Source organism: Rhinopithecus roxellana, chromosome 6, assembly GCF_007565055.1.
Source record: "Rhinopithecus roxellana isolate Shanxi Qingling chromosome 6, ASM756505v1, whole genome shotgun sequence".
Lineage (NCBI taxonomy): Eukaryota > Metazoa > Chordata > Mammalia > Primates > Cercopithecidae > Rhinopithecus > Rhinopithecus roxellana.
The window spans coordinates 142,395,130-142,420,496 of record NC_044554.1 but is presented as its reverse complement, the minus strand read 5'-3'; the positions used below and the strand labels follow the sequence as shown (position 1 = coordinate 142,420,496).

General features: G+C 39.6%; 1 long non-coding RNA gene across 1 annotated transcript in view; it reads right to left on the bottom strand.

Moving 5' to 3' along the window:
* Positions 1-1,242: 1,242 nt before the first annotated feature.
* The window catches only part of LOC115898369, a 109,746-nt gene continuing 85,621 nt past the window's right edge, over positions 1,243-25,367 (bottom strand). The window contains exon 3 of the long non-coding RNA XR_004058106.1: positions 1,243-1,346. This is a non-coding gene — a long non-coding RNA (uncharacterized LOC115898369). The remainder of the gene's footprint in view (positions 1,347-25,367) is intronic.

The following is a 25,367-nucleotide window of genomic DNA, read 5'->3' as shown; positions in this document are numbered from 1 at the left end:
TTGACAAGAAAATTTACCAAGAACATTATTAGATTGGTAAACTTGACAGTTTCTTTGCTAAGAAATTCTAGCTTCCCCAGCTTAAATTCTTCTTACCCTACAGCTATTTTTTTTTAATCTTGCCTCATTTTTTCATATATTATTCTTATTTGAACAAAATTCTTTTCATTAACTTAATTTTGTTACTTAGATATGGATCACACCTAAACTATATAGCTATGGTAGTAATACATTTATGCTTTGTATTAATTATGGACATTTAAGAAACTTCATTGGCTGGGCTCACGCCTGTAATCCCAGCACTTTGGGAGGCCGAGGCGGGCAGATCATGAGGTCAGGAGGTCGAGACCATCCTGGCTAACAAGGTGAAACCCAGTCTCTACTAAAATACAAAAAATTAGCCAGGCGTGGTGGCGGGCGCCTGTAGTGCCAGCTACTTGGGAGGCTGAGGCAGGAGATTGGCGTGAACCTGGGAGGTGGAGCTTGCAGTGAGCCGAGGCTGCACCACTCCACTCCAGCCTGGGCAACAGTGTGAGGCTCCATCTCAAAAAAAAAAAAAAGAAAGGAGTGTCTTGCCTCCATTAGCAAGAATTTTAAAGGGAGAGCAGTTTTAGGTTCCATACAATCAGGGCCAGAGCTCTAAATCTCTGCTATTAATAGTTTTAAATCCCTGGCCGGGCGCGGTGGCTCACGCCTGTAATCCCAGCACTTTGGGAGGCCGAGGCGGGCAGATCACGAGGTCAGGAGATCAAGACCATCCTGGCGAACACGGTGAAACCCCGTTTCTACTAAAAATACAAAAAAATTAGCCGGGCGTGGTGGCGGGCGCCTGTAGTCCCAGCTTCTAGGGAGGCTGAGGCAGGAGAATGGCATGAACCCGGGAGGTGGCGGAGCTTGCAGTGAGCCGAGATTGTGCCACTGCACTCCAGCCTGGGCGACAGAGTGAGATTCCATCTCAAAAAAAAAAAAAAAAAACAGTTTTAAATCCCACACTCCTCTAAGTTGGCTTTCTTTTCAGGTTGCCTTTCCCCATCATGACACAGACATAACAGTTCCAGGATTCACATACTGACACGTCACTCTTGAGAGAAAGTAGAGGGCCTACATTCCATGGTCCTCTTCTTAGGAGAGTTTGGGCTGTTAAAACCAAATACCATACACCTGGTGGATTATGAGCAATAAAATTTTATTTCCCACAGTTTTGGAGGCTGGAAGTCCAAGATCAGGGTACCAATGTGATTGGGTTCTTGTGACAGCCCTCTTGTGGGTTGCAGATGGCCACCTTCTTGTTGGATCCTCACATGGTGGAGAACAGAGAGAGTGCTCTCATGTTTCTTCTGAGAACCCTGAAAAGTTGAGACAGGTCTCAGTTAATTTAGAAAGTTTATTCTGCCAACGTTGAGGATGAGCCCGTGAAACAGCCTCGGGAAGTCCTGATGGCATGTGCCCACGGTAGTCAGGGCACAGCTTGGTTTCATACATTTAGTGAGACATGAGACATCAATCGATATATGTAAGAAGTACATTGGTTTGGTCTGGAAAGGTCTTGCAGCAAAGGCAGGAAGTCTCGAAGCCCAGAGGGAGCTTCCAGGTCACAGAGAGGTGATACACAAATGCCTACATTCTTTTGAGTTTCTGATGAGCCTTTCCAAAGGAGGCAAATCGGATAAGCATCTATCTCAGTGAGCAGAAGAGTGACTTTGAATAGAATGGGAGGCAGGTTTGCCCTAAGCAGTTCCCAGCTGGAGTCTTCCTTAGTAATTTTGGGGGCCCAAGATATTTTCCTTTCACACTTCTTGTAAGAGCACTAATCCCATTCATAAAGGCTCCACCCTCATGACCTAATTATCTTCCAGAGACCTCACTTCCTAATGCCATTGTGTTAGGAGTTAGGATTTCAGCATATGCAATTTGAGGGGACACAAATATCCAGCTCATCCCAACTACCTAGAGCATGGAGTAGTGTGAGCCCACAAAGGTTAGCTATCTCTCTTCCCACACCCAGCACGGACCCTGCTTAGTGACCATCACAGTGCCGTTGAGGTGTGTTCACCCCACTCTAAAGGGTTGTTTGAAATCAGATAACAGCACTATACTTTAAGTATTTTTTAATTAATTAAGGCATGGTGTCTCATGCTTGTGGTCGCAGCTCTTTGGAGGGCTGAGGGTATACCCTTCTCATGGATACTCTCCCTACCTTTCTTGGGCTCAAACTTTTTACAGCAATTCTGCCCCTGCATGAATGCCCACACCCGTCTCTCCCTGTGCCTGCTTAACTTGCATTGCTAGTGTCAGGCCTCTGAGCCCAAGCCAAGCCATCGCATCCCCTGTGACTTGCACGTATATGCCCAGATGGCCTGAAGTAACTGAAGAATCACAAAAGAAGTGCAAATGCCCTGCCCTGCCTTAACTGATGACATTCCACCACAAAAGAAGTGAAAATGGCCGGTCCTTGCCTTAAGCAATGACATTATCTTGTGCCTGGCTCATCCTGGCTCAAAAAGCTCCCCCATTGAGCACCTTGTGACTCCCACTCCTGCCCACCAGAGAACAACCCCCCTTTGACTGTAATTTTGCTTTACCTACCCAAATCCTATAAAACGGCCCCACACTTATCTCCCTTCGCTGACTCTCTTTCAGGACTCAGCCCGCCTGCACCCAGGTGAAATAAACAGCCATGTTGCTCACACAAGCCTGTTTGGTGGTCTCTTCACATGGACAGGTATTACAGCTAGGACACTCCCTTCTTGGTCTATACCCCTTCCTCACCCTGCTCAGGCTCTGATACACCATGCCAGGCTCCTCTGCCAAGGTGATGCTCTCCTCATTCAGGTGGAGTCTGACAGTCCACACTTGTATACCTGGACCTCCCTCCTCACCTTGCTGGAGCTCCTATACCACCCGCTGGGCTGCCCTGCTTCCATGTGAATGTTCTCACTTGGCTTGAACTCTGACACTGAGCCTGGTCTCCTACTCACTTCCACTCACAGGGTTGCTCCCTACAACATGCTGAGGCCCTGAATCCCCAATGTAGATCCACTGTGCAGACATTGTCTTCACTCAGCTTGGGCTCTAGCATCTGTTCCCTTTTTCATGCCACTGAGACAGACTACTCACACAGCAAGTCTGTTTCATTAAGAGTTAAAACCTTGCTCAGGCGTGATTTTTATAGGCACCTATTTAAAGAAGCAAGTTGATATGGCAAATAGCTATGTACAAAGTAAAACAAACAAACAAACAAACAAATAAAAAACAAAAACAAAAACCTATGAGATTTTTCCACTCACAGAGAATATAATGGGGTTGTCAGAATAGAAAGCTGTGATGGTGCGTGCAGACTGTTGCTATGGTACCTAAGACAGCTAATAAGTGTGGTTTTCATAAATAAATGTGTGTAGCTATTGCCCCTTTCCAACTTCCATCAGAAGTATCTGAAGTTACAATTGTCATTTTAACTTTTATAACTGTAGTGATAGTTATCATTTGGAAAACATAAAAAATAAGAATCTGGCTCTGTTCTGCCAGAGATGAAGTTGAAACAGAATAGTTGCCTATTTTAGACTTAATGTCATGATCCTTCTGAGAAGTCCCTGTAATAATTGCATTGTTCTTGCCACCAGAAGGCCACTTAGAGTGGCAATAGACCTTTTATATCGCTGTATTATCTGCAAGATTTTTACCCTAGACTTATTTTACAGATGAGGAAACTGAAGCACAGAGAGTTAAGAAACTGGTTGAGGGTCACACAACTAGTAAGAGAGGCAGGCATTTACCCCCTCTCATTTGGCCTGGCTTCCATGCTTTTATCCTCCATACTGTGTGCTGACCCTGGGTAAAAAAAAAAAAGAAACAAAAAAGCTTGTTACAGGATTATCTGTAACAGGAGAAAACCAGGAGAAACTAACCATAGACGAGAAAGAAATTAATAATTCATCCTGTGGAATCTAACAGTCACCCTGTGCCTACCTGTCCACCCCAGGTAAATCCCAGACAGAGCTCAAGTCCATTGAGGGTCCTCACTAGAAGGAAAACCTCTAAGGGGTCCAAGAGGCTCAAGGGTCCCTTTTGGAGCTTCTTTTGGGAATTGACCAGCCCTCAGGCATGAATGGTCTACTTGGAACATCCTGACGTGGTTTCCGTTTAATTCCCTTCAGGAGAAGTTTAAGGAAATTCCATCATGAGCTTGGAAAGTGGCTGTTTCTGGGGTGTAGAAATGAGACAGCAGGAATGAGGCTCAGTTCTTGGTTTGGCGGGATGAGTGGCCAGGGCTAATCTGCCAGCCTTCTGCCTTTGAGTCTTGTGCATGCAACTTAATTCAAGAAGCTATGTTTTCTTTATGACCACAAGGGACGACCAACATCCAGAATGCAGAACCCCCTAGGCAAGGCCACAAAACTAGAACTATTCCTGTGGTGATGGCTGCTTCTTTTTTTTATGCCAGTCACCATATGATGTCACTTGTCATTCTGTCAGTAACGTTGGGCTTCCTTGCTGGATTCAAACCACACAATGGCCAGATTCTGCCCTTGTGCAGCTCAGACTCTGGCCTCAAGATTGGGGCAAGACTCAGCTTGAACTCCAAGGGCACATCTCTCTAATTGGTCACAAGGTCCAGCAGGTAGTTGAGAGGTCCTGGGGCCTGATGAAGGGGGAAGGACCTCATGCTTAGAGTTCCCATCACTACACTCTGAGGGTGACCACAGGGTAGGAGAGAACACTGGGCTTCATATCCTCTCCCGTGGTGGCATGGTGGTTATCCCCATCTGGTTTTATTTCTTCACAAAATCACCACCAGGTTTCAATGGTCTTGAGCATTTATCTAACTGAATCTGGCTATTTAGCAAATGTCAAAGACTTTTTGGGTAAGATTTGGTGACCTATGGAAGTTAGGACTTTGATGAAATTTAAGTTAAAAAAAACTTTCATAAGGAAAATAGTCCTACTGGAATTTTGACCAGGACTGCATTCAATGTGTAGATTTAAGGAAGATTTCTATCGACATAAATGATTAAGACTTCCCATCCAGGTACAGGAGCACAAAACGTTGCTCTGTTTATTGAGAATCTATCTAATAAGGGAAGTCCATCTTCTTTGTACCTCCCCCAGATTTCTTTTTACATTTCAAGGCTGACTTGGCTACTTGTGGTTAAAATGAAAGAACTCGTACTTAATCTGAATTAGGATAAGACTCCTGCAGTGATTTGAGGAAGCGGTGACAGCGTCATTTGAATGTAGTTGGTAAATCATTTAGCTATAAAAATTTCTTGCTTGGCGTTTTTTTAAAATCTGATTTTTTATGTGTACATAATAGGTATACATATTTAAAGGGTACATGAGATGTTTTGGTATAGGCATGCAATGTGTAATAATCACATCCTGGAAGATGGGGTATCCATCCCCTCAAGCATTTATCCTTTGTATTACAAACAATCCAATTATACCCTTTTAGTTATTTTTATTTATTTTATTCTATTATTTTTATTTTATTTATTTTAGACAGAGTCTTGCTCTATCTGGGCTATACTGGAATGGTGCAATTTCGGCTCACTGCAACCTCTGCCTTCTGGTTCAAGTGATTCTCCTGCCTCAGCCTCCCAAGTAGCTGGGATTACAGGCACCTGCCACCACACCCAGCTAATTTTTTATATTTTCAGTAGAGACAGGGTTTCACTGTTTTGGCCAGGCTGGTCTTGAACTCCTGACCTCAGGTAATCTACTGCCTTGGCCTCCCAAAGTGCTGGGATTATAGGCATGAGCCACTGCATCTGGTCTTTTAGTTATTTTTAAAGGTATAATTAAATTATTATTGACTGTAGTCACCCTGTTGTGCTATCAAATACTAGGTTTTATTCATTTGTTCTATTTTTTGGTACCCATTAACCTTCCCTGCCCCTCCCTCCCTCCTCCTCCCCAGCTACCCTTCACAGCCTCTAGTACCATCTTCCTACTCTCTATCTCCATGGGTTCAATTGTTTTGATTTTTAGATCCTGCAAATAAGTGAGAAAATGTAATATTTGTCTTTCTGTGTTTATCTTCTTTCACTTAACATAATGGCCTCCAGTTCCATCCATTTTGTTGCAACTGCCTGAATCTCATTCTTTTTTATGGCTGAATAGTACTCTATTATGTATAAGTACCACATTTCCTTTATCTATTCATCTGTTGATGGACACTTATGTTGCTTCCAGATCTTGACTATTTGAACAGTGCTGCAACAAACATGGGAGTACATATATTTCTTCAATATATTGATTTGCTTTCTTTTGGATATATATCTAGCAGTGGGATTGCTGGGTCATGTGGTAGCTCTACTTTTGTTTTTTTGAGGAACCTGGAAATTGTTCTCCATAGTGATTGTACTATGTACTGTGCAGGAGCATTTTAACTTGATGTGATCCCATTTGTCTACTTTTGGTTTGGTTGTCTATGCTTCTGGGGTATTGCTCAAGAAATCTTTGCAGGCTGGTGTCCTGGAGAGTTTCTCCAGTGTTTTCCTGTAGTAGTTTCATAGTTTGAGGTCTCAGATTTCATTCTTCAATCATTTTGATTTGATTTTTGTATATAGGAACAGATAGGGGTCTAATTTCATTCTTCTGCATATGGATCTCAAGTTTTGCAAGCACCATTCATTAAAGAGACTGTTTCTTTCCCAGTGTATGTTCTTGGCACCTTTGTTGAAAATGAGTTCACTGTAGGTGTATGGATTTGTTTCTGGGCTCGCTATTCTGTTCCATTGTTACATGGTGATTTTTAATATCATGAATAGTAAGTAGTCTATTAATACTTTTTAATATTAATATTAATAGAAATCATTCTGACAAATGATAACATTATGCCTTGCTCTTTTCTTTTTGTCTGTGCTTACTTTTCACAAGTTTATTTATCCTAAAATATTTGTTTGAACTCTCCTAGGTTAAGTCATAGACATATATAATTTTAAAAAGTATTGACCTCATGAAGATTACATTTTAGTGGGTAAAAAAAAGTTATACAACATTGCTATATCTTTATCCATAGATGTTTCTATAAAAAGCAAGAAAAACAAAAAGCTGACTTTTTCTCAATGAAGCATGGTACCATTCGAGCTGCTTGTCATATTTCTGGTCCTTCCCACTTTCTGGCACATAGTTAAGTTGCACTTCTTTGACTCCTTCTGGTTGAGTGAGACCAGGCGACTAGTTGTCACCAGTGAGTTGTAAATAGAAGTAAGTTGGGGCAATTCTGAGCTAGAGCATTTAAATGCCAGTGCAGGACCCTCCAGGTCATTTTTATTGTTGTGTCATGAAGCTGGACTGCATTGGAGATGGTGGCTACTTCATTAGGCTGGGCCCCTGAGTGACTACTGAAGAGGCCCCTTCCACCTTACCTGCTCCCAATGGGTGTGGTCTGTGACTATGACATTTTGTGGTTTTGCTCCTCTGAAATTTTGTGGGGAAGGCATTATTTGTTACTGCAATATGCTTCATTTTCTTTCTTTCTTTTTTTTTTTGAGACGGAGTCTCGCTCTTGTTGCCCAGGCTGGAGTGCAGTGGCGTAATCTCAGCTCACTGCAACCTCCGCCTCCTGGGTTCAAGCTTCTCCTGCCTCAGGCCCCTGAGTAGCTGAGATTACAAGTCCCTGCCACCACACCCGGCTAATTTTTGTACTTTTAGTAGAGATGGGGTTTCACCATGTTGGTCAGGCTGGTCTCGAACTCCTGACCTCAGGTGATCCTCCCGCCTCGGCCTCTCAAAGTGCTAGGATTACAGGTGTGAAACACCAGGCCCAGCTGCTTCATTTTCTATTGTTAGTGGGAAAAATGGCATGACTTGGGTATTGGAGTCAGCCTATGCTGACTGATACAATGTGCTTGAAAGAAAACAAAATAAACTACCTTTCTTTAGGACTTGTGAACAGCCAGGTGCTAAATTATACTTGCACAGCACAAGTGGGCAGATGTGGCTTTGTGCAATGTTCTTTGCACTAGAATTAATTGGAGCTATCTAGTACTTGTCTCTTCTTGCCTTTTCTATTTTCTATTCCTGATCATTGATCCTCATTTCACTGCTATAGTTCTTGTTCCATCTCATCCAATGCTTGACATCTTCTCTTCGTGTATATCATAATACTCTAGAATTGGATCTGGCATTGACTTTCTGTCATGAACACCACATATTTCTGATTTCAGTCTTCCTATGCTCCTTTTCCACATTAAACCAAGTGCAACATAAACATTTTCCTTGCATCCAAAATAGGTCATTCAGTCCAGATGGCTTGTTAATTTATTTGAATAGGCTAAGGTAATGCTACATTGTTTCAATGCATAGTAATAGACTTTCTCTATTATTTTTAGCTTTATTATTTTATTAGTAAATGGCACGTTAGGTACCATATAGCCCACTCCCTCTTCCTGATTTACATGAGTGGAGACTGTTGGATTGAAGTACAACTTAGGCAACCAGAGGTCTGAGAGATGTTTCTACGGCAGCATTTTGTAATCTCTGCTGCACAATAAAATTAGTGAGGAGCTTCAAAATATCCCAAAGCCCAGGCATCACCACAGCCAGCTGCAATGATATTGCTAAGGCCAGGACCTTGGCAACAGTATTTGTTAAAGTCTCATAGTTGACTCTTAGGAGAGGCAGTTGAGATTGAGAATGACTCTTAGATGCGAGTTATGGGTCAGACGAAGGCAGGTAACCAAAGTAACTAGCAGCAGTCAGGCAAGAAGGAGAATGAAATCTAGGAGACAAAATTTTCCAGGTGTTCCCAGCAAGGACTAACCTGCTACAAATCTCATTGTTGACATGCATCATACTTGGGCTTAGACCCCCTTGAAGACCACCAGGTCTCTATAATTTGTGTCAGCTTCTCTTTTTCTCTTCTGCGCTAGGCACAGCATTAAAGCTACTTCTAGGCTAGCAGATATTTAAAGTCAAATCCAGGTAAATGCACTCATATTGTAAAGTCCAAGAAGAAAGAAACAAAGATTGTGAAGACTCTGGAATGGAGTGTCTGGAGTTGGTAACTAGAGCAGAGACAAGAGGGAAAAATGGTACCACACACAATGAAGCAAATAGGCTAGAAGGACCCAGCTCCTTTATTGGGGCAGAGCCATCTTCACACTGTTGGATGGTCCAAGCAGCAGAGAGATGGGAAATGGCATATGACATATTTTGATATAGAAACCAATACCTAAGCAAGTAATAAAAACAAACATCTAACAAATGGCTCCTACATTTACTTTTTTTGAATAATAGTTAATGATACATTACTATATACTTAGCAAAGAATATTGTTCACTTCTGAGAAAAAAATCCAAACGGTTTAATATCTCATTAAAAAGGCACATCTTAGGGAGAAGGCAACTTGAGTTCACCTTGATGTTATACCTTGATATTATTCTTCCCAAGGTACATTGGGTGTTAGGTGTATATGTGTTATACATTAAAGATGTACAAAGATGCTCCATAGGCTGGTTCAACACTCAATTTTGTACTTTCTTTCTTTGCTTTCTCCCCCTAACCTCCCTTTTTTTTGCTCCCACCTTCTCTTTTTTCCCCTCATTTTTTCCTTGCCTTCTGCATCTCCTAGGTTCCCTGCCTTCCCTGGCCTCTCCCACCACCAGATCAGCCGAGCTGGCAGCTCTCATGCTAGGCCATCTCCTTGATTCCACTTCATCAATACCACCTCTTCTTGCGACTTGTATCTATTCTTCAATTTCCAAACTTTGTCTCTGTTAGAAGGCTTTCCCTAAACTGTGTGACCTCATTTCCCTGCTGTCTCCATAAGACTGCCTGCGAAGCTTGAAGTTGTGGCCAGATTTCTCTGGGACTCCTTGCAGTGACCTACCCAGTGAAGCTTTGTTTAACATTCGCAAGAAATGAGTCACTGAGGCCCTCCATATTTGGGAAAAACTCCTGCTTGTCTAAGGAGGCCGACATAGTAGCTGAATGCTATCTGAACTTGATGTCTACAATTCCCAATGGAGAACTTCATTATTTCTTCTCCTTGATTTTCTAGCTTTAGATCTAATAGACCAGCTCCTTATTCTGTATGCTCTAGCTGATGACAGACTCTGTCAAGAATCTGTCTGGGCCTGATTACCTTGATGCTTCATTTTCTATATCTAGTCAGTGGGGAAAACGGCAAGGCTTTGGGTATTGGAGGTTGATGGTAGCTTCTACATTTATTTCCTTCTGCTTCTCACCCTTTGCTGCTATGGGACTCTTGCTTCTCTGTCTTCAGTCTGCCATTTTATCTATTCCCCCTTAAATGAAAATTCTCATCTTAATGTTAGGGTTTGAGTGGGATGAGAAAGTACAGAACATCTCAGAATCTCTGGAGGTGAATAATAGTTTGAAAACTTTTTCATTATTATAATATTATTATATAGTATAAAAATAAACAAACAAGCAAATCTTTCTATTTTCTTTTTGTTAAGTTATGCTCCAGTGACTCAATATTGGTTAACTGCAAAGCTTTTAGGATAACTTATTTTTCTCAAAACAGGGCTGATTATACTACTGTTCAGTGAAAAATTCCTTCCTAGGTTCACATTTATTACAAAATAAATTACTGAATCCTTAATATGCAATTGAAGGAACCCCTTGACACACACACACACACACACACACGCACACACACAGTAGGACTCCAACATAATTTTTCAACATATTCCTATGTCCCAACTTACTTTTTTAAGTAAGTACAACATATATTTTAAAGCTTAAGGAAACTTTACTTATTCTATTCTTTCTCCTCACGTGCCTTCTTTATTATCACCCTCCTGATAACATTTTTTCTATTCTTTCTTATTTTAATGCAAAAAATCTAACATATGCAAGGGCAGAGAGAATAGTATATGGCTAATCTCGTTTTAGTTATCTCCATATTTTTTTCCTAGAGTATTTTAAGACAAATCCCAAATGTCAAATCATTTTGCTTATAACTCTAAAAGATAAAGTTAACTAAACACTAAATACTTTTATTAATTACCTCATATCATTTAATATTTGTTTCATGCTCAAGTTTTTTCAGTTGCTTCAGTAATGTCTTTTTACAATTGGTTTGTTTCAGTCAAGATGCAAACAAGGTCCATAATTAGGGTTTGGTTAATGTGTTTCTTAAGTCTCTTTTAATGTACTTCCACTTACCACCCTATCCCATTTTAATATCCTTTAGTTTTTGAATAAATCAGCTCATTGGTCCTGTATATAATGTCCTATCTTCTGCATTTGGTTGCTTGATTCCTCATTACTACTTATTATGTCCTTTTTGTCTGTATTCTTGGTATACTGGGAGTTAGACCTATTCGAAGGCTTGATTTGGTTTCTAGCGCAATTGTTTTAGAGAGGAATATTTTACAGATAGCCTTGCGTACTGCATCATTCAGAAGACCCACAATGTCTTCTGTCCTCCTTTAGTGCTATTGAAGCAGGATATTTCCCTGACCCCTTCGTGAAGGGACTAGTGAAGGGGGTACCTCATTTACTAATCCCGCAGCTCTCAAGTCCTCGTGGGAGGGAACGTGCGAGCAAATGAGGTGGGAACCAGAGTGCACAGGCGCTGGAACTGGCCGGCCACTTCGGCGCTGGCAGGGGCAAACTCCACTCACTGAGACCCGCTGCTTTCCACCCCTCGCCGGAGGGAGCACGCAGGTGAACAGCTGCCGGAGCTGGGGTGAATGCTTTTGAACACCGGCAAGAACACATTCGTGCTCGTGACCCCTGAAGCCCCAGAGGGAGTGGTACAGCGCTCTTTTAGTTCAGCCATCCACGGACCGCTTAAGTGTTAACAGCTCAGTGGGCCCTCTGCCTTTTTGCGTGAAGTGGCTGCGTTCCACCAGCCAGGGCATAGGGCAAGTGTGACAGCCTTTTGCATCCACACTCGTGGTTTCCAAGTTCTTGTCCAATGTCCAGGAGAAATGAGGTCACAGGAAGGATGGGAAATGTGGAGGATGTTATTGCCAATAGAGGTGGTTCTCAGCGAGAAGGGGAGCTGAAAAGGGGACAGGGAGAGAAGGCAATCTTCCCCTGAAATCCAGCTATCTCTGGCCAGATGCTTCTCCGAGGTTATGCAATCAAGCAGTCCCTTTAAAGTCAAGCTGCTTCTCTCCAACGTCCAGCTGTAGTCTCTGACATCCAGCTGCTGCTTCTCTCTCTACTGCGAAGTTCTGGGGTTTTTATAAGCACAGGGTCGGGGGTGGGGCGGGCCATGGGTGGTTTTGGAAAAGGCAACATTCGAGCAGAAAAACAGGGATGTAAGTTCTCACTTTGGGCCACGGTTTCAGGTTTTCGGGCTTGCAGGTGGGGCCCTCGTGGGGGACCTCTTCTGCCCAGAATTTCCCTGCCTCCTGTCCCTAACATTAAGATTGATCTGTGGGCTTGGGTGTGGTGGCTCGCACCTGTAATCCCAGCACTTTGGGAGACCAAGACAGGAGGATCACTTGAGGTAAGGAGTTCGAGACCAGCCTGGCCAACGTGGTGAAACCCCATCTCTGCTAATAATACAAACAAAAATTAGTCAGGAGTGGTGGCCCATGCCTGTAAGCTCAGCAACTTGGGAGGTTGAGGCACAAGAATCTCTTGAACTGGGGAGGTGACAGTTGCAGTAAGCTGAGATCTTGCCACTGCACTGCAGCCTGGGCAACAGAGCAAGACTGTCAAAAAAAAAAAAAAAAAAAAAAAAAAAAAAAAAAAAAAAAAAAATCAGTGCATTCAAGAGATTTCAGCCTGATTATCTCATTATAACTTTTCCTATTAACCTTTCTTTCACTTAAAGGTTTTAGCAGCCTTTGACGTTTGTCTAGTTCCTTTATTTTATTAGGGGTTGTAAAATTGTGACTCTTCTTTTATTCTGCTGCATTTATTAGCTATCATTTTCTAAGAATAACTTTCTCTTGTCTGTGATTTAACCACGCAGAAATATAGTTTGTATAGGAAAAAAAGAACAAATGCTTTATTTTTTCCCTTTATGGATTCATTTTCAGAGTGGTAAATTTGGACTTAACCAACCTCCAAGATGACCAGTGAAGTTTTGTTAAAGTTTTATTATAAATTCATAAATCCCTACATGTTTGATGTGTTTTAATACATTGCAGTCATTATTATTTTTAATCTGCTATCATTGTAATTCAAACCATAGCATATAGAGCCTGTCTAAATTTTCTTGTCTGGTGGGGATATAAGGCAACATAGTGAAGACTGTCAAGGTAAACCTGTGTGTTAGCCTATGGGGAGTAAGGGGTGATGGCTTCAGACTAACCAAAATGGGCCTGGATGTGGTAAAGAGATATTGGTAAGATTATAGTAAAAGACAGTATACATAGGGGTTCTCATTGTAAATTTCTTTCAACTTTGCTTTAAGTTTGAACTTTTACAGTACATAATTGGAAAAACTAAAGAAAGAAAGAATGTGGTTTTAAAAGGTGAGACTCCTTTATAGGAACACACGGAAAGTTATAGCACCACATAGGGAAAAAGGGAGTTAAGGAATTTCTAGATTTTGTATATAAAAAGTGATATATATAGTATCTTTTTATTAGTGTAATAAAATTTTTAACAGTGGCACTCAGACATCTACAATTTCTGTTGACCTCTGATATGTAACATTTTTCTCAAATTAAATCAAGACTATTTAGCTATGTGGGGATAAAAGGATTTTGATTTGTTTGAGAAACACATTGGGAAAAGTTATGATGAACTTTAATGGAAAACACACTTGTATAGAAGCCTGGGCATAAGATTGAAATTGATCATCACATTGTTTGTTTAGAAAAGAAAACATAACATTGAAAGAATATGTTGGAAGCATTGGATTTCTTCACATGAGAACACACACATTGAAAATGATGAGGCTTGGATAAAGCATGAATTGCAGACTACTTTTTTTGTTTCCCTGAAAGTGCTGAGCTTTAAAAATATACATATATTATTGGATATACTAAAAGTTAGTTAGAATACTTCTGCATGGGGAACACTTTTCGGAAAAAGATACAAAATAATAAAGACTTTAAAAAATAATACTAATGATGAGACTTTGAAAATAATTATACAAATGACAAAATGAAATGACAGACAATTTACAGCAAGCCAAATATGCAGATTTCAGGTGGCAGCCTATCACTGCCAGCGTGGGTGGTCTCCCATTTCCCAGAAGAGGGAAATAATGAGCTTCATGATAAAGTCATGATGTACTCTGCACCCAAAGGGCCTTTGGGGCGTGGAGGGAAAGGAAGAAAGGGAGGTAACTTTTTAAAAAGTCATAGAAGGGGGTCAAAAATTAATATAGGAAACCTTGCAAAGTTATATAAACCAACCCATTTACCCCCAAGAGAAACCACACCTAAATTCTTCCAGAAAGATTACAATCTTTCCTATTTCTAAAGACCTCCTGAGAAGGAGTTTCCATTGCCTTGCTTTAGTATTTAACAAACTTCGTTCTCAGGAATACGGTCATTGCCTATGTTAAATCCTCAGTGATACTGCCAAGACCTTTATTTGTTCTCATAATATTCTCAAAGGGAAGGAGGACAGCTGAGGGAGCTGCTTCAAGAGCTCTTTCTCAGTCCTTCTTAGCTTCCCAACCCTACCCACCCTCACGCTCTTTTCTCTGTATTTCTTATCTCGGTTTTTTTTTTTTTTTTTTTTTTTTTTTGAGTCTGAGTCTCACTCTATTGCCCAGGCTGGAGTGCAGTGGCACAATCTCGGCTCACTGCAATCTCTGCTTACCAGGTTCAAATGATTCTCCTGCCTCAGCCTCCTGAGTAGCTGGGATTACAGGCACCTGCCACCATGCCTGGCTAATTTTTGTGTTTTTAGTAGAGATGGGGTTTCACCATGTTGGCCAGGCTGGTCTCAAACTCCTGACCTCAAATGATCCACCCACCTCAGCCTCCCAAAGTGCTGGGATTATAGGTGTGAGCCACTGTGCCCGGCCCTCATTTCTTTCTTTTTTTTTTTTTTTTTTTTTTTATGAGACGGAGTCTCGCTCTGCCGCCCAGGCTGGAGTGCTGTGGCCGGATCTCAGCTCACTGCAAGCTCCGCCTCCCGGGTTCACGCCATTCTCCTGCCTCAGCCTCCCGAGTAGCTGGGACTACAGGCGCCCACCACCTCGCCCGGCTAATTTTTTTTGTATTTTTTAGTAGAGACGGGGTTTCACCGTGTTAGCCGGGATGGTCTCGATCTCCTGACCTCGTGATCCGCCCGTCTCGGCCTCCCAAAGTGCTGGGATTACAGGCTTGAGGGCCCTCATTTCCTTAAGGCAGGGATTGCAAGTGCCTTTAGGGTTTAGGCAGATAATATACAACTTGTAGAATTTAAGACTGCAGAGTCTGGTGACAAAGTAAAGAACCCAATACTATTCTAAAGGCATTTGATTACATATTCATTACTCATTAAATGCACTGATTAGGCCAAGTTGAATCTGACTTTGGGCTGAATTCTGCTTGAAAGCTGCCTATTTCTAGCCTTTGCTTTATACCTTTCCTAAAAGAGTAAGGCAGATCACAAGGTGGCAGTTGCCTGTGTATACAAGGCTGAAAAACCAAGGCTTAGTTGAGCTCTGTTGAAAGATGGTTCTTGTCTGTATTCTCCAGTGCAGTCAGCACTCTTGTTATCATAACATAGTTTCTTCTGTATACTATATGTATATATATTCTGTAGGAGATATTAATATATACATTAAATGCAAGGTGGCCCCAATGATCTTTGCCTCCCAGTGTTCATAGCCTTGTGTGCTAACCCTGTGTGACTAGCAGAATACAGTGGAAGTGATGATGTGTTTTTTCTGACCCTAGGTCATGTAAGTCATTGCAACTTTCACCTGTGTCTCTTTAATCACTTGCTCTGGAGGAAGCCGGCAGTCATGCTGAAAAGAGACTCAAACAGCTCTGTGCAGAGAATCTGAGGCCTCCAATAAACTTGCCAGCCTAATGAGTGAGCCACCCTGGAAATGGATCTTCTTGACGCAGTCAAGCCTTCAGATGACTGCAAGACCAGTTGACATCTCACTGCAACTACATGAGTGACTCTAAGTGAGAACTTCACACAAGAGCCCTTTCAGAGTTCTTGACCAGCAGAAACTTGAGACATAATGAGTGCTTGTTGTTTTAAGCCACTAAGTTTTAGGGGTGAATTATTTGGCAGCAGCAGATGACAAAATAGAATCGGTAGATTGAGAGTTGTACATTCATAACTACAGAGATCTGTCACTTTAAGTAAAAAGATCAAACTTGGTGACCCGTTCCTTTAATTTTTTTTTTAAGCAATGCGAAAGGAGATATATCTTTCCTGGGGAATGTGGAGCCAGGATTCATACGGAAAATAGATGCCTTTTATATGGATACATGTAACATTAGTTTTTAATGGTAGTTCACCAATAGCTAATATTGATTAAACTTAATGGTAGTTCAACAATAGCTTAATATTAATATTAGTTTTTAATGGTAGTTCAACAATAGGTAATATTAATTGAACTTTTACTATTTGGCAGCATTATGTTAAGAGCTTTACCTGCATCATCTTCATATGATTCTTATAGTAGCCCTATGAAGTAGCTACTATTACTATATTTCATCAGTTCACTGCAAGAAAACAAAGGAGCTGTTGAAATAAGCTGATGTCTAAGTAGCTGTGATTTGAAAAAATGTTGTAAAATTTCCCTGCTCCAAAATATCTTTACAAATCAGATATCACAGTTGCTTAAATTTCATGAATATGTGCCTTAAGCATTTTCAAAATTATCTCTAAATAGGGTTCTCAGTCCATTATGAGTACATGTTTAGCGGGTGTGTTTTTCTATCTCTCCTGGTGAAAGTTCTTTTCTAGTGGCCAGCCATGAAAGGGAGCCTCACAGATCTGGGACTGCGAGGAGCCCAGCTGTGTTGCTACAAACTCCATACCTGTCTGCATGGAAGCCATGCTTCCCATGCGTGGTTCCTGGCCAGTGATGGAGTGGTAGGATCACTTACCCAGCATAGTTCCTGCAGGCTGCTGGACTCCTGTGAAGGTGGATTGCCCCATGGCCCTGCTCATCTCTCAGATGAATAAGTTCTGGAAATCTAGTGTACAGCACAGTGACTATATCTAATAATACTGTATTGTCTACTTGAAATTTGATAAGATAATAGATTTTAAGTGTTCTCTACACACACACACAAACACACACACAAATGGTAACTATAGGTGGTGATAGAAATATTAATTAATTTGACAGTAGCAATCATTATATAATATGTACACATATCAAATCATCATGTTGCACACTTTGAATATATATAATTTTTATTTGTCAATTAAATATTTCAAATACAACAACAATAACAACAAAAATGACACTTCTACCCTCCCTTTTCCTTTCCTCTCTCATTTACCTGTGATTAGGCTGCATCCTGGTTTGACCAGTCCCCACTCCCCTGTCACTCCCCAACTCCTCCTCAGAGGAGGAGATCTTGCCTGATATAGTTTTGCTGTGTCTCCACATGAAGCTCATCTTGAATTGTAGCTTCCATGATCCCCACATGTCATGGGAAGAACCCAGTGGAAGGTAATTGAATCATGGGGGTGGGTTTATCCCATGGTGTTCTTGTGATAGTGAGTAAGTCTCATGAGATCTGATGTTTTTATAAAGTGCAGTTCCCCTGCACATACTTTCTTGCCTGCCACCATGTAAAATGTGCCTTTGCTCCTATTTCACCTTCTGCCATGATTGTGAGATTTCCCCAGCCATGTGGAATTGTGAGTCCATTAAACTTCTTTTACTTTATAAATTACCCAGTCTTGGGTATTTCTTCATAGCAGTATGAAAATGGACTAATACATTGCTTTAATAAATCTCTTGCACAGCTAGTCCTCTCTTGGAACCTGCTTCTCAGAGGGCCTGGACTAACATATTCTGGTAGTGCATGAAGCACCTGTGATCAGAGTGTGACAAGAAAATAGCACAAGCAAACCTACGAGGACTTGAGAGAATTCAAAAGGTAAGCAACCTGTGATATAATCTTGCTTAAGCAAGGCTGGCACTACACAGAATCAAATAAAAAGATTATTTTGAGGAGGTTAAATGGAGACCTGTTACTAACAATAGAAGTATTGACTAGAAAAATGAAGACGCATAAGGATGAATATGTATGGTGGTGTGACTGGTGAAGTTGGTAGATTTATTCTTTATTTAAAATAAACACCCATGGGCAGCAGATGCTTTTGTTTCCCTGCTTCACCTCCCTTCAGGCCACCTCTGATTTTAGCTGCAACAGGGGCAGCAAGGTCTGGGCAAGCTCGAACTCATGCTGACAGCACCCTGCCTCAAGCAGGTGCCAGGAGTGCTATCTAAAATCCTAATTTAGGCTGGGTGCGATGGCTCAGGCCTGTAATCCCAGCACTTTGGGAGGCTGAGGTGGGAGGATCACCGGAGGTCAGGAATTCTAGACCAGCCTGGCCAATATGGCAAAACCCCATCTCTATTAAAAATACAAAAATTAGCCAAGTGGTGGTGCATGCCTGTAATCCCAGCTACTCGGGAGGCTGAGGCAGGAGAATCACTTGAACCTGGGAGGCAGAGGTTGCGGTGAGCCGAGATCACACCACTGCACTCCAGCCTGGGCAACAGAGTGAGACTCTGTCTCCAAAAAATAAAAATAAAATAAAATCCGAATTGAATTCGGTTTAGTGTTTTACTGGCACTGCTAGCCAGATCATTTTCTGAAACCATAGGGGCCTCATCAGCCCAGCAGTGTGAGGGAGTAATTGTGCCCAGGGAACCCTGCATGCACTGAGGGAGGACAGTAGTTGTTCCTTAAGTAGACAGTGTGGGTGTGCTGTTTCTCAGAGGTTCTGGCAGCCTCTCTGCTGCTGCCTACAGCAGCCACTGCAATAGTGCATGCCTGTGCTGGCCTCTTGCCTTCTTAACCTCCCCAGTCCACCATTCCTGCTTCCTGTGAATGCCCTTTAAATAAATCTCATTTCATATCATGAGATCTACGTTTAGGGGCCAAAATAAGACAATGTATTTTGTGGACAGAAGTAAGTGTCAGCAATCTCATTCCCCTAAAATAATTTTAAGTTGCCGGAAATTTGAAAAATGAGTTTAGTAATAAATGGTTACCTAATTACACAAAGATATTATTTCAGATTCTAAGTAAATAAAAACTTTGGTCAATTTACTTTTTGGGAAGGGCCATTTTCCTTATTTGACTGTAAACAAAACAAGCTACTTGCTCATATTAACTTATGGTAAAAACATTTTCTCATGAAAACAGTAAACCACTAGCAAGTATGAAGTGAGCAACTGAAGCTAATCAAATCTATTTTCTAGTGTGTATATACTTTAAAGGCAATAATAGTTTTGTTTAAGGAAGTAATGAAAACATAGTTTTTATATGGATATCTGTAGTAGATTTGGGAAGCTTGTGATTATTGATTCTCAAGTACTTCTGGTCATCAATATAAATATCGTGATAATATTCAAGAGTTGCATTCATTTTTGGCAGTATTTTGCATTTTGTCAACCACAGATTTCAAGTACCTTTAGACCCTGTGAGGTTCTGCATAAAATAATCAATCATTCCCTTTTGGCTGTTTTGCAGAGGCAGCCAATGACTTGTTCTGTCATGAACTGAATTAATATATATTCATGAAGCACAGAGAAACACTTCATTGTTTCAGACTGTTTTGTTATTTTAGAATAAATCACAAAGGCAGCATCCTACTCATAGCTGGTAGAGAAATATTTGTCCTATGATCCTCACCTTTATGGTTTGTAATGTTTTAACTTGCACAGTTTAGCCCACATAACATGTTTTATTTTAAAAAAAATAGTAAATTGCATGCTTTTAACAATGTACTGTGTCTCTGTTACCTTTTATCATCAAAATTTGAAAACATTAAAAACTGAAATGACATGCGTCCCTAAGTCAGAATGATTTAATTTTCACAGAGTGAGGGACTCATGGCAAAATGATATACTTAGTACAGGTAAGTATTGTTCAAGCTCCCACATTCCATCAATCTCAAAAAAAAAAAATCTCATTTATTTGTGAAGAACTCTCAAGAATCAGTTGTAATTGCAAAATGTTTATCCTGCCAGGATATCTGTGTGAACTTCCATAGGGCAACCATAGCACACGCAGCATGAAAAAGACTTGTTGGGAAAGATATTTTAGCACCTCTGATAAATAGAAAAAAAAAAGGTGAGTATTCCTATTTCAAGCTATCTAACTTTCTCACTTTATCTGCCTTTTCTAATCAACGTTATCATGTGCTGGCAAAATCTTGTAAAATTCAGAAAGCTACAATCCGGGAAAACGAAACCCAGGGATAACAACTCCCCAAAATGTAAAAGCCATTGAACATTCTCTGTCACCACCAAAGTGGTTCTCAGAAAAGACAGTTTATTGTATCTTCCCTAAGAATTATGTTTTCAGCAACAATACTTAAACATTTACTGTCTTGGATTGTAATAATGGCTATTTGTTTAGGTGGCACTGTGCCTATTTAGAACATAGTAAAATTCTTGCCATAGGGATCAACAATGTTTAGGAGGACAAATATTAACATAAACACGACTCCACACGGAATTGGAGTTAGATTTCTAGGGTTTGAATCCTGGCCCTGGATGCATTAGCTAGTCAACTCAGACAATTTATTTGATTTTAACCCTAGGTTTTCTTGTCTATAAATTATAGATAATAGTGTATACTTCACCATGATGGGAATATGTACTAGCATACAGTAATAATCTATAAATTTTAGTTATTATTTTTATTATTGATCGGTGTGCTTAACTGCAAAAAATAGAACCCGCCCCAGCTAGATTACGCAGAAAAGGAATTTGTCAAAGGAACCAGGTGACTCATAAATCCTGGGGGTAGGAGGGACAGAGAGTCAGACTTAGCAATGACATAAAAAGGACAATGCCTAAGTCATATCGTAGAGGCTGCGGAGTGACAGAGACAGTGGAGCTCACACAAGAACTACATACACTGTGGGGCCCAGTGCAAAATGAAAATATCAGTTCACTTGTTCAAGTAAAATACTTCCATCGAAGGTACTATAATATAAAGCTCTTTCCTTTTTTCTGCAGCCTTTCTCAACTTTTCACGAGTTTTTTTTTTTCCTTGCCATTTCATGTTGTTCTAAGAAAAATTTAAAATTAATGAATTTTTAAATTAAAAAATTTGAGTATGAATTTTATCATTTATCTTTATATCACTTTTACAGATGATATGTCAGTTTTAAATAGAAATATAAAAACATTTAATTATACGCAGAATTACTGAAATTACCACAATTCATAGATTACAGCTTGTATGTGCATATGCATTTTGTTCTTACAGAGTCTAAACACTGTACAAAACTAACCCAACTACTTTCATTTCACATCTTGATATATGCTCATTCTGCCACCACTCTGCCTTTGGCATACTGGTGAGAAAGGAAGAACTAAAAAGAAAAGTAGCTAGACTTGCCCAGTCTTTCCACTTCCTTCTGTGTCATCATTTTCAGTGTAAGTGGTTGGTAACACAGGAAGAAAAGATATGAAATGCTTGTTTGTGTTTCTTAGACAGACATGGTATTGTTTTGTCTGTTGGAAGTAACTTCTGGTTTAAAAAGGAAAGTGTCAGCGTCCCCCACTGCCATCCTATTTACTCAGTAACAGACATTACACGTTTACTTTGTACTTGCTTTGAGCCTCACTGAACTCCCGTACATTGTGGGTTTACTGGAATGCTGTGCTCATGGGTCAGTAAATGTTATATGCAAATGGGCAGTAAGGAATGGGGGCGGATATACTCAGTGTTCAAATTATCACATTCAGCACAGTCTGCTTGGGGTATGCCTTGGAAGATTTCATCTTTAACCAAGAAAGACATATATTTACTGTCTGCATATTTCTTTCCCAAAAAGTAAATGCTAGTGTCAGAAAATGCACGTATTTATTCTGCTTAAAGAAATATGTACAGGCTTCATGAGACTAAGTGGAAGAAATATATAGTGTATATTAATTTGTCGTTGTCCTGTTAGGCATGAAGAGCCTCAGGACAAAAGTCCTCTGATACAGCATGTTGTATTATCATGATCCAGAATTTTAAAATGCCTATCAGCAAAATTCACAAAAGCTTAAGCCTATAAAGTGAATTTTGTAGACAGCTATACTTTGTCACTCAGTTCCCGAGAACCTTTTCTTGTGATCTGTCATCAATATTCACCTTCAATGCACACTGATAAGTCCAACTAATACCAAGAAAGGCCTTTCCTCAAATAACCGGGGGTGAATGTATAAACTCCCTATGATAAACAGTGTGTTATGAATTTCTGAAGTTCATTTTCAAACTCTTTATTTCTTCTATTTTAACTTTGTATTATTCTTGTTGTTCACTGTCTTTAAAGACAGGTTTATTTTTCACGAAAAACATGTTTCACTTTATCAGATATGTTATCCAAATAACTTACGTGAAAAATTTCCTGGCTATAAGATTGTTCATATATTCATCTATCTTTTTTGTTTTATTTTTGTTTGTAAAAGTAAAGGCCTTACATTCTGAATCTTATAAGAAAATTTAAATTACACAAGTTAAAAATACATAATTGTTTTCATGATATAAATAACATTGGTAAATTGGCTTCTATTTCTTCCTTAATATTTATTGATTCAGATGATTTGGATGAAATTTTATGTATAGATAAATGAATACTGAGAGTCTTCTTTGCTACTTTTTTCTGATACGTTTTTCAGAATCCATGTAAGCAATTTATTGCTCAATAAATATTTGTTCGAATGAATGACTCTTAGACCATTCTAATGAATACGTTGGCCCAGTCATGATAGCTAATAGATTCAGGTAAAGAAACTTCACAAAACTTGATTTCCCATTTTGAGCTACTTGCGTTTTCAATTCAATTTTAAGAAGTGTTATAAAAGGATTAGATCAACTATTTTAAGGAAAAAAGCAAGAAGCTTCCACTAGAAAAGTGGTTGTTAGGGTTTTTTTCTGGACTGAATCATGAGGTTATTGAGCATAGCCTGGGGCAGAGTTCACCCGTTCTTCCCTTTGTCCTTAGCAATAAAATATTCAGCTGGGTTCATGGTGGCCCAGATCAAAGACTACATTTTCCAGACATTCTTACAGCTAGCTGTGGCTGTGGGGCTAGATTTTTTTTTTTCTTTTAACGTAACTAAATTTTAAGTCCAATGATATGTTAGCACAAGTAATGTCTACGATTCAGATTGTGTTATTTAAGTCAGGAGAATAAAAATTAATCTTAAACAAGTCATTGTGATTCTGGTTTTGCATTGCATATAGCTAAACCTTCATTCTAAACCATTAAATTCCCAAGATAGAATGTCTTTAGGGACAAAAATGTGGTCAAGATTAGTTAATTTTGCAGTGAAATAAATTCATGTAAGATGAAAATATTTTGTTTATATATATACATACATGCATGCATGTATATATATATGTGTGTGTGTCTGTATGTGTATTAGTATGAGTTATAATAGTTAAAGACCTTTCTTACAAAATAATTTGCTTCAACTCTGCTTGGTTTTGGCACCCCAATTTCCTGAGGTATCAAGACCTTGCCTAGTCCAGTTCTGGCCTTCAGGACCACCTGGCTGGCACTCAAGCCCCCTGAAGGAGAATATTATATGTTTAGCACTGAGGTTGCTGCAGTCCCATATGTGGTGGAGACTGCAAACAACTGCAACAAAATGAGGCAGAGTACAATCAAAATAAAAGGGTGTGATACATAGCGAATATACTTCTTTCTCAGACTTCTGATCATAAAGCTAAACTATCCTTTCCCGGATAGTGTGAGATCTGCTCACTACAACTGATCTCCTCAATCTGTTAGCATGCAAATTACAAAAATGTGCCCCGTATCATCTGTTTGAAAATTGTCATAAGAACCTGCTTTTATTACAACGAGGCATTTCTTTGCTATCTACTGGAGAGATGTATGTATGTATGCATATATATGTATGTATCTGTCTATCTATCTCTGCAGTATAAATGATAACCCCTAGACTTGTTCAGTGTACTGCATGCACAACTGTACAAGGCAAGCTGTGTGTAACCACAGGTGGAAATTTTGAGTTGAGAAAAATGATTTATGGCTCTCTTTAATTTGCACTAAAATTAGACAATTAGAGGAGTGATTAAGTTTGGAACAACTTCTGACATAGAAGTTTCAAGTCATCACTACTACTAAAGAAACCTTACAGGCTTTTAGAAAGCAGTCGCAAGATACTGAAATGTTTGACAAATCAACAAATTGCTAAAGAGTATGCAAATATATGCTAGAGACCATACATAAGAAGAAACATGATTTGATGGAGTTTGTGGCAAATAAAAGTTGGATGTCCATTAAAATGAAGTACAATTATGGTATAGTCCAATTTTAATACAAGTAAGGATATGGAGGCTTAAGGCTAGGCTGAAGTGTTTACACAGAGATGGGAAAAAATAAAAGAATGAGAACCACTAGCTTAAACTTTCCACTCTGCTTGTACTTTTATCTCCTATAGAAGTGGCATCCCAGTTTTCTTGAAAAAGAGAACACAAGGTTTCATTTTCCACTTAAATTAATCATGACTTGCACAAAGATCTCAAGACATATTATTGAGTAAAGAAAGTTAAAAAATAGTTAATACAAATTACGTGATCTTACGATATGTAAATGATTCGTGTATCTATACATAATGTATAAGATTTCTTAAAAGGTCTCTAGCCAAAATTTTAACAGTAGTTATTTAGTGATTTAAAGTATTTTACTTATTTGCCTTTTCTATTTTTCTACAATAAATATATTTTGTTTTGGGATTTAAATAATTTGGGCTATAAAAAAGACTACCAAGCAAAATGTCAGTGTGATCAAGTATATTGTACCTCTATATTCTCCATTCCTAATGATTTAACCAATAGGATACATAATTGGGAATGCTCTGCAATTCCTCATGCCTAGAAACTCTGAGAATTTCCTACTAAATACAAAGTGCGTTTAAAGAGACAGAAACAAATTTGGCGAAAGCAAACTCACAGCCTCTTTTATTTGGTTCAGTATTTATTTTCGCCAACTCAGTGAGCAATATATTATTTTTATAATTAAAATACTGAAAGTAGGTTTTTTAGTTAAGAAAAGTTACAAAGTTTCACTATTGTTAAAAACGACATACAATCCAAATATCCATTAGGGTACTAATTAAATAAATGATAGCACAGATACATTGTGAGATACAATATAGAGCTTAAAGAGAATTAATTTGACTTTCTTTACAGGTTCTATAAAAATTATTCATAGTTGCTGCCCCTGGAGAAGGAAAAGTATTGGAAGGGAGTAAGGTGAAGGTGGAATTTAACTTTTGAGTCCATAAGCTTCTTTTTGTTTGA